We start from the raw sequence: 7,500 nt of genomic DNA, 5'->3' as shown, positions 1-7,500 counted from the left end.
ATCATTCCCCATCCTTACTTCTCATTCCATGATATTGTTAGCGTAGATTGTCCCGGCTGCAGTTCTGGACTATTGTTTCGTGGTATTTCTCTCTTTGGTGTGTCATTCTTTCATTCATGTTGCTTCCCTTTTCTCAGAAATGCGAATACTTGCATTGTTTCCCCTGTGCTTCCTCAATTTTCCCTCCTATTATATGCTATTTTGTCCCTTCCCACTATCGCCACCCCTTCCCTTCTACCTTCAATCACTTTTCATTTCCTGCTTGCTGTCTACTCCTCTGACCACCCCCTCCCCCCATCCCTGTCCCCTATTCTTCCTCCATTTTCCTTCCTTCTCTTGCACCTTTTGCTTCCCTTTGACCTCTCTTGCCCTCCCCTCACCTGAACTTTCCTCGCCGTTTCCCCTCTCTCGCCTCCCCAGTAAGTGCATTCTCCTAGTGTACTCGAGGTTGATATATTCCTTGAGGGCGCTGGCGGAGGGAGGAGGGAAGAGGGAGAGGACATGAGTCAGCACGTAGGTACCATTCCGCCTCGAGTTAGCAAATGGAAGAAGGGGTATGAATGTACTCGTGCAGGCAGACAGTCACACACGCGCACACACGTACACGTGTGTGTGTGTGTGTGTGTGTGTGTGTGTGTGTGTGTGTGTGTGTGTGTGTGTGTGTGTGTGTGTGTGTGTGTGTGTGTTGTGTGTGTGTGTGTGTGTGTGTTTGTGTGTGTGTTGAGTGAGTGAGTGAGTGAGTGAGTGAGTGAGTGAGTGAGTGAGAGTGAGTGAGAGGAGTGAGGAGAGTGAGTGAGTGAGTGAGAGAGGAGAACGAGAGAGGGAGAGAGACACGAGAGAGGGAGAGAGACACGAGAGAGAGAGAGAGAGACACGAGAGAGGGAGAGAGACACGAGAGAGGGAGAGAAGAGAGAGAGAGAGGGGAGAGAGACGAGAGAGAGAGAGAGAGAGAGAGAGACACGAGAAGAGAGAGAGAGAGAGACACGAAGAGAGAGAGAGGACACGGAGAGAGAGAAGAGGAGAGAGAAGAGGAGAGAGAGAGAGGGAGAGAGGCACGAGAAGAGAGAGAGAGAGAGAAGGCACGAGAGAGAGAGAGAGAGAGAGAGGAGAGAGAGAGAGGGAGAGAGAGAGAGCACGAGAGAGAGAGAGGAAGAGAGAGAGAGAGAAGAGAGAGGAGAGACGACGAGGAGAGGAGAGAGTAGAAGAGTGAGAGAGTGAGAGAGAGAGAGAGAGAGGAGAGAGAGAGAGAGAGAGAGAGAGAGAGGAGAGAGGGAGAGAGAGAGGGAGAGAGAGAGAGGGGGGGAAGAGAGAGAAGGGTGAGAGGGAGAGAGAGATGAGAGAGGGGAGAGAGGAGGAGAGAGAGAGGGGGAGGAGAGAGAGAGGGGAGAGAGAGAGGAGGGGGGAGGGAGGAGAGGGGTGAGAGGAGAGAAGGAGGGGAGGGAGAGAGGGAGGAGAGGGGAGAAGAGAAGGAGGACGAGGGAGAGAGAGAGCGAGAGGGAAGGGGGGATGAGGAGAGAGGAGGAGAGGGAGACGAAGCGAGGGGGAGGAAGAGGAGAGGGGGAGAGGACGCGGAGAGATGGGGAAGAGAGAGCGAGAGGGAGAGGAAGGACGAGGGGAGTAGAAGCAGAGAAGAGAGATGGAGAGGGAGTAGAGAGATGAGGAGAGGAGGAGAGATGGATGGGAGAGAGAGGAAGAGGGACAGTATGTGATGTGATGTAGTAATGGCTGGGGAGGTAAGTAGAAGGTGCAAACAGAGTGAGAAGCAAGGGATGGCAAGAGGGAGAACGAAGGGAAAGGCAAGAAAAATGCTTTAGCTTATTATGGAAATTTCTGTACAACAAAGACGAGATTTTATGTTGATGTGGGGGACCCACTGTTTAGCAAAGCACCCGCTTAAGTGGTTATTTGTATCGCGGCCCCTTTCTCGAAAGGCTGTGTAGTACACTGTTCGGCTTCTTCTAGGTCTGACCATGTGGCATATATATTATCAAGCAACAATTTCACCCTTTATGAAAGGGAACATTGGCGCTTGTCCAAGATAACTTACCGAGGAGGAGTTTCTTCCCAAAACTTTGCCACAACAAGTCACCTCCAGAACCTTTTAAATTTCGCCAGGCAGGAGTGGCGGCTAAGATGCCTTCCCCACTACACAATAAACCCTCTCCCACGTACTGCCCGCCTGCGCGCCCGCCCGGCCATACTCCTACCAGCCTCCACCCCCACCCACTACCAACACGCCCGCCGCCCACTCGCCCACCGCCCTCCCAACCGCCAAACTGAGATGATGGCGGGGAGGCTCGATTTAAATCCGGACTCCTTTCGATAGGACTAATAAAATGTGGATTAGCATACCGCTCACACAGGGAGCTTTCAGAGGCACCCAAGTTTCCCCGCCGGCGGACGCTACTTCACGGGTTTTTATTTCTTCGCGATGAATGTTGAGAAAAGGACAAGAGGCGGTGTAGAGAAGCGGAGGATGTCAGAAAAAGGAAAGAGGAAGAGGGGGAGGGGAAGAATGAGGGGAGGAGGAAGGATGAAAGGAGGATAAGAAGAGGGGGAAAGGATGAAAGGGGGAAGAGGGTATGAGGAGGGGAGGAGGAGGGAAGGAGGAAAGAGGAAGGAGGAAGGAGAAAGAGAGGGGTAAGGGGAAAGGAGCAGGGAAGGAGAAGGTGAAGAGGAAGAGGAAAATAGGAGGTGAGGAAGAGGAAAGATGGAGCGGGGGGAGGAAAGAGACTGAGGAAGAGAATAGATGGGATTAGATTAGATAAATGGCGTTCTGCGAAGCATTTATATGGATGCGTAACTGTACTATAGGCATTTTACTCTCCCGCTCCCTTCCCTGCAAGAAGAACATGCAATCGGACTCTATTTGCACCCATGCACGTCGAGTAAAACCAGTCCTGTACAGTCCCCCCCCCCCTCCCCCGCCCGATCTTGATGGCTCGGTGGAAATACTGCAAAAACAGGACCGTAATTTATGGCAAGGGTCAAAATGGACACGTATTTTGGGCCAGTTTGCCGAAACACATCATGTGCTTTTGCAAGGTAGGGAATCAGATGCGCCTCGTTTCCTCTGGTGAATAGTTTGGGGAGAGCTTTTACCTTGGACTCCCTTTTTGCTGTAATATTATTGTGTCTTAAAGTGCGGGATGATTTTTATGAGGGGGAATTGCATGAAACTCGAATAGCCTTTTTTTATATAATGCTCCGATTTATGTGATATTTATAGGTTGGTAATTCCAAGAGCCTCGCACAAATATTTCTTTTTCATAATAGTACTGTAATCCTTGGGAATTCGGTATTATATTTATGAATGGGGGATTGCCTGCAACTCACGCAACTTGCAGCAGCAACACATGTCTGACAAAGCTAAAAAAAAAAAAAAAGACCGATGTAACTGAGTTCGAATAAGGAAACATATTTAGCCAATTTATGGCATATCCGTGAACAATCTTTTTTCCTCCTTTTAAGCATATTTTCTTTCGTTGCAATTTTCTTCCGGTGCTTCCGTCTGTTTCCTGCCTTAGCTTCTTAAGAAAATGTGGCCTTTGATGTCCTCGTCTGGAATCAAAAGAGAGGTTGACGTAAGCCCATTTTTTATTGTTGTGTTTGTTTTATTTTTGTTCGAGGGCGATTCGAGTTTGTTGGTTTGTTTTTCTCATTCTTTTTTTTTTCTTCCGCTGCAAAAGTCCCAAGTTTTTTTTATATTTAAAATGTTTTCCTCGTTCTTTTTTATGATGTTTGTTTTCTTTTCATTTTCTTTCTCATGTTTTTTTCCGTTTTATTTTTCGGTATTCCGTTTTTTTTTTTTTTCTATTTTAATTCAGGCTTATTATTTTTTTCTCTCTCTATCTTTTTGCTGTTTGATTCTATTTTTGTTGCTGTTTCTTTTTTTCCCTTTTTTCTTATTCCTTGCTCTCTTTCTTTCACCCCTTCCCTTGACCCACACACAGCCGAAGCAAGAGGTTAGAAAATAGGTCGTGTATTCTAGCGGGAGAGGATCGCGTCCTCCTCCTCGGCTTCAACGACCTCCGTAACTCAGGTCGTGGCGGCGGCGGCGACGACCGTTTCGTGTTTGCAGTATTTTTCGTGTATTTTTTAGGGCTTTGTAGTGTTCCGCGGTCCTCCTTCTTTTTCGGGTCTCATGCTGGCCTTTAAACATGGCTTCATACGGTGTCTTCTTTTAGTGTTGCGTCCGGTTCGTTTTCGTAGACTTGTCTTTTATGTTTTCTTCTTCTTCTTATTCTTCTTATTCTTCTTATTATTATTATTATTATTAGTATTATTATTCTCATTATCATTATCATTATTATTATTATTATTATTATTATTATTATTATTATTATTATTATTAATAAATAATACAATACTACTACTACTACTACTTTCTACTACTCTCCTACTACTTCTACTACTACTTCTTCTTCTTCTCTACTACTTTACTTCTTCTACTTCTACTACTACTTCTACTTTCTTTCTTTTTACTACTCCCCCCCACTACCACAAAACTACACTAACAATACTACTACTACTACTACTACTACTACTACTACTACTAATAATACTGCTACTACTACTATTACTATTACTGTTACCACTACTACTACTATTATCCCCCCCCACCCCCACCAAACAACAACAACAACAACAACAATTACTGTTATAATTATTGTTCAGATAGAGTGGCTGGTGCATATATATTGAATGGCAGAGGATGAGCTTCCCTAATGGTCCCGGCTGATCTTCCGGTCTGCATTTGTGTCCTGCGCCAACTTCTTTACTTATTCAAGGTCGAATCGATGTGCATATTCTAGTATCAAATGTAGGTGCACTTAATACTCACGAGGATTTCTCAGGTAATGTCGTGATTGTTGGATTCTTGAGACACACACACATATATATATATATATATAATATATATATATATATATATATATATATATATATATATTATTATATTTTTATTATTTTTTTTTTTTTTTTTTTTTCTTTTTTTTTTTTTTGTATCCTTGATGCATATTTCGGGGATGGAGGAGAAGTGGGCTCAAGTATATGGATTTTAGAGTGCTGCTGTTGTTGGATGTGTTATTTGCATTTTCTCTTCCTTTTCCTCCCCCTTCCCGTTTTCTTCCTCTTCTTCTTCTTTTTCCGTATCTTTCTTCTTATTCTTATTCTTCTGTTTCTTCTTCTTATTATTATTCTCCTTCTCCTCCTCCTCCTCCTCCGCCCCGCCGCCTTCTCTCCCGCCCCCCCCCCCCTCCTCCCCCTCCTCCTCCCTCCTCCTCCTCCTCCTCTCCTCCCCTCCTCTCCTCCTCCTTTTCTCTTTCTCCTCTTTCCTCCTTCTCCTCCTCCTTCTCCCTCTCCTCCTCCTTCCTCCTCTCCCTCTCCTCTCCTCCTCCTCCTCCTCCTCCTTTCCTCCTCTTCCTCCTCCACCTCTTCCTCCTCCTCCTCCTCCTCCTCCCCCTCTTCCCTCCCCCCTTTCTTCTACACCCGACTCCTTCATCCTTCTCATTTTCCATCCTCCACCTTTCCCCTACTTCTCCCTCATCCTCCTACTCATATTCCCTCCTCCTGCTCCTGCTTCCTCTCCGGAATCCCTACCTCATCTTTACTCCATAGGGATTACTCTCCTACAGGACCTCCTCCTCGGTGCTTTTAGGAGGCGTCGTAGGAATCATCCGGGGCTGGACGGCGAGATTGGCTGCGGGAGAGTGCTGAAAGCCGCCACGCGCTGAATGGGAGTTGAATGGGGGCGTGGGATGGGGGGTGGGGGATGAGGGTGGGGTTGGGTGGGGGTGAACCGGGCGGGGTTGGGACGTAGGGGGGATGGGGGATGGAGAGAGAGAGACGAAGGTGACCAGCCGAGGAGATTCGGTGAGGGAGGAAAAAGTAAAGTGAATGGGAAAGGGAGGGGGAAGGAGTATAGGCCGAAAGGAAAGGAGGGAAAAGGGACTATTACATATTTATACGGAGGAACAAATCGGAAAGTGGGATTGAGACATGGGTAATGATAAGGAATGGAGAGAGAGATACAGAGAAAGAGAAAGTGAGTGAGTCAGTCAGTCAGTCAGTCAGTCAGTCAGTCAGTCAGTCAGTCAGTCAGTCAGTCAGTCAGTCAGTCAGTCAGTCAGTCAGTCAGTCAGTCAGTCAGTGAGAGAGAGAGAGAGAGAGAGAGAGAGGAGAGAGAGAGAGAGAGAGAGAGAGAGAGAGAGAGAGAGAGAGAGAGAGAGAGGATCAGAAATGGGCCGAGGGAAGGAAATAGAGGAAATGAGGTATTGATGGGCCACAGGAAGTGAGGAGGAATGGCAAGTCGTGACGGAAGGCGACTTGCAATAAACATGGAAGAGACACAGGGCAGGAAATTGAAAAGAGCCGAAAAGAACTTAAAAAGAGACGTTTATGATATGTCAAGTATCATGTTTTGATGGAGGGACTTAGGTTGATTACATGACAAATGTGCTGTATTTGACTTTTCACAGCTCCTTCTACATGCCTAAATTCACTATGATTAGTAAAATCAATAATATCCGCTATAATGGAGACTGATGAGACTGCTTTAATGTAGTAATTGTGTCAAAGGAGCTGGAGCTTTGATGTTGATATTGTATATGCCATTACCTTCATTATGGCACCCCTTGCTCAGGTAAAAAAGCTGACCTTGTTTAATTGCAGTGGTTGCACAGTGGAGAAGAAAAGGGTTGACCATTGGTTACAAAGGGTTGCAAATAAGAAAATACAAATGGTTGAACAATGCCTAAAACGCATTGCAGTATGCAGTATTTGTTATTGCTGCTTTGCAGTGGGATAACTCGGGTAGGTTTCCATAATGAACGTCCCCCAACCAACAATTTGATCCAGAATTGGCCACGTGTGAGAAGGGAGAGAGAGGAAAAAGCTTTTGAGTAGCCTTATTTATTTCGTTTTCAACATTGCAACATTCTCTTGCAAGGTGATATTCTGTATCTTCGTGACTTATGATGGGGAATTGCTTTTGGGGATGTTTTCGGAGAGAGTGAGAGGGGAAAAAATCAGTGACGTCTTTCTGTCCAGTTACGGTAGATCCTCGCCCACGCTATTGGAAATGTTTCCATGACACCGAAACCTCTCTTAACCGTCCTTTTCGTTGATAAGACCACTTCCACCCACACACACAGTGGATTAATACAACCCCGCCCCCCTAATTCACCCACCTCCTTGCCCACCCCTCCCCATCTAAGCCAATCCCTACCCATCTTACCCCAATCCTTCCACCCTCTTTAGCAACATTGGAAATCGGAGAAGCAGCTTTGGGATGATTGGATCGTCTTTCACTTGGCGGTCGCAGGGGATGGCCTCCGCCCTAGGCCTGGCTGGACGCTTCACAGCAGCACAATTATCAGAAGTTGGACAGAGTTCGAATGGCCGTCTTTGAAAGAGTCCGACTTCCGGCGTGGGTGGGAGGGAGGAGACAAGGGAAACTGCACTCGAGGAAGAGGGAGGGAGGGTAATGGATGATAGCGG

At 46.5% G+C, this 7,500-nt stretch overlaps 1 protein-coding gene across 1 annotated transcript in view; it reads left to right on the top strand.

Annotated features, from left to right (window-relative positions):
- Window positions 1-7,500, top strand: part of LOC119572364 (neurobeachin-like) — a 97,404-nt gene that overhangs the window by 23,418 nt on the left and 66,486 nt on the right. The window lies entirely within an intron of this gene.

Source organism: Penaeus monodon, chromosome 4, assembly GCF_015228065.2.
Source record: "Penaeus monodon isolate SGIC_2016 chromosome 4, NSTDA_Pmon_1, whole genome shotgun sequence".
Classification (NCBI taxonomy): domain Eukaryota; kingdom Metazoa; phylum Arthropoda; class Malacostraca; order Decapoda; family Penaeidae; genus Penaeus; species Penaeus monodon.
The sequence above is the reverse complement of the archived record's forward strand: the minus strand, read 5'-3'. Positions and strand labels throughout refer to the sequence as shown.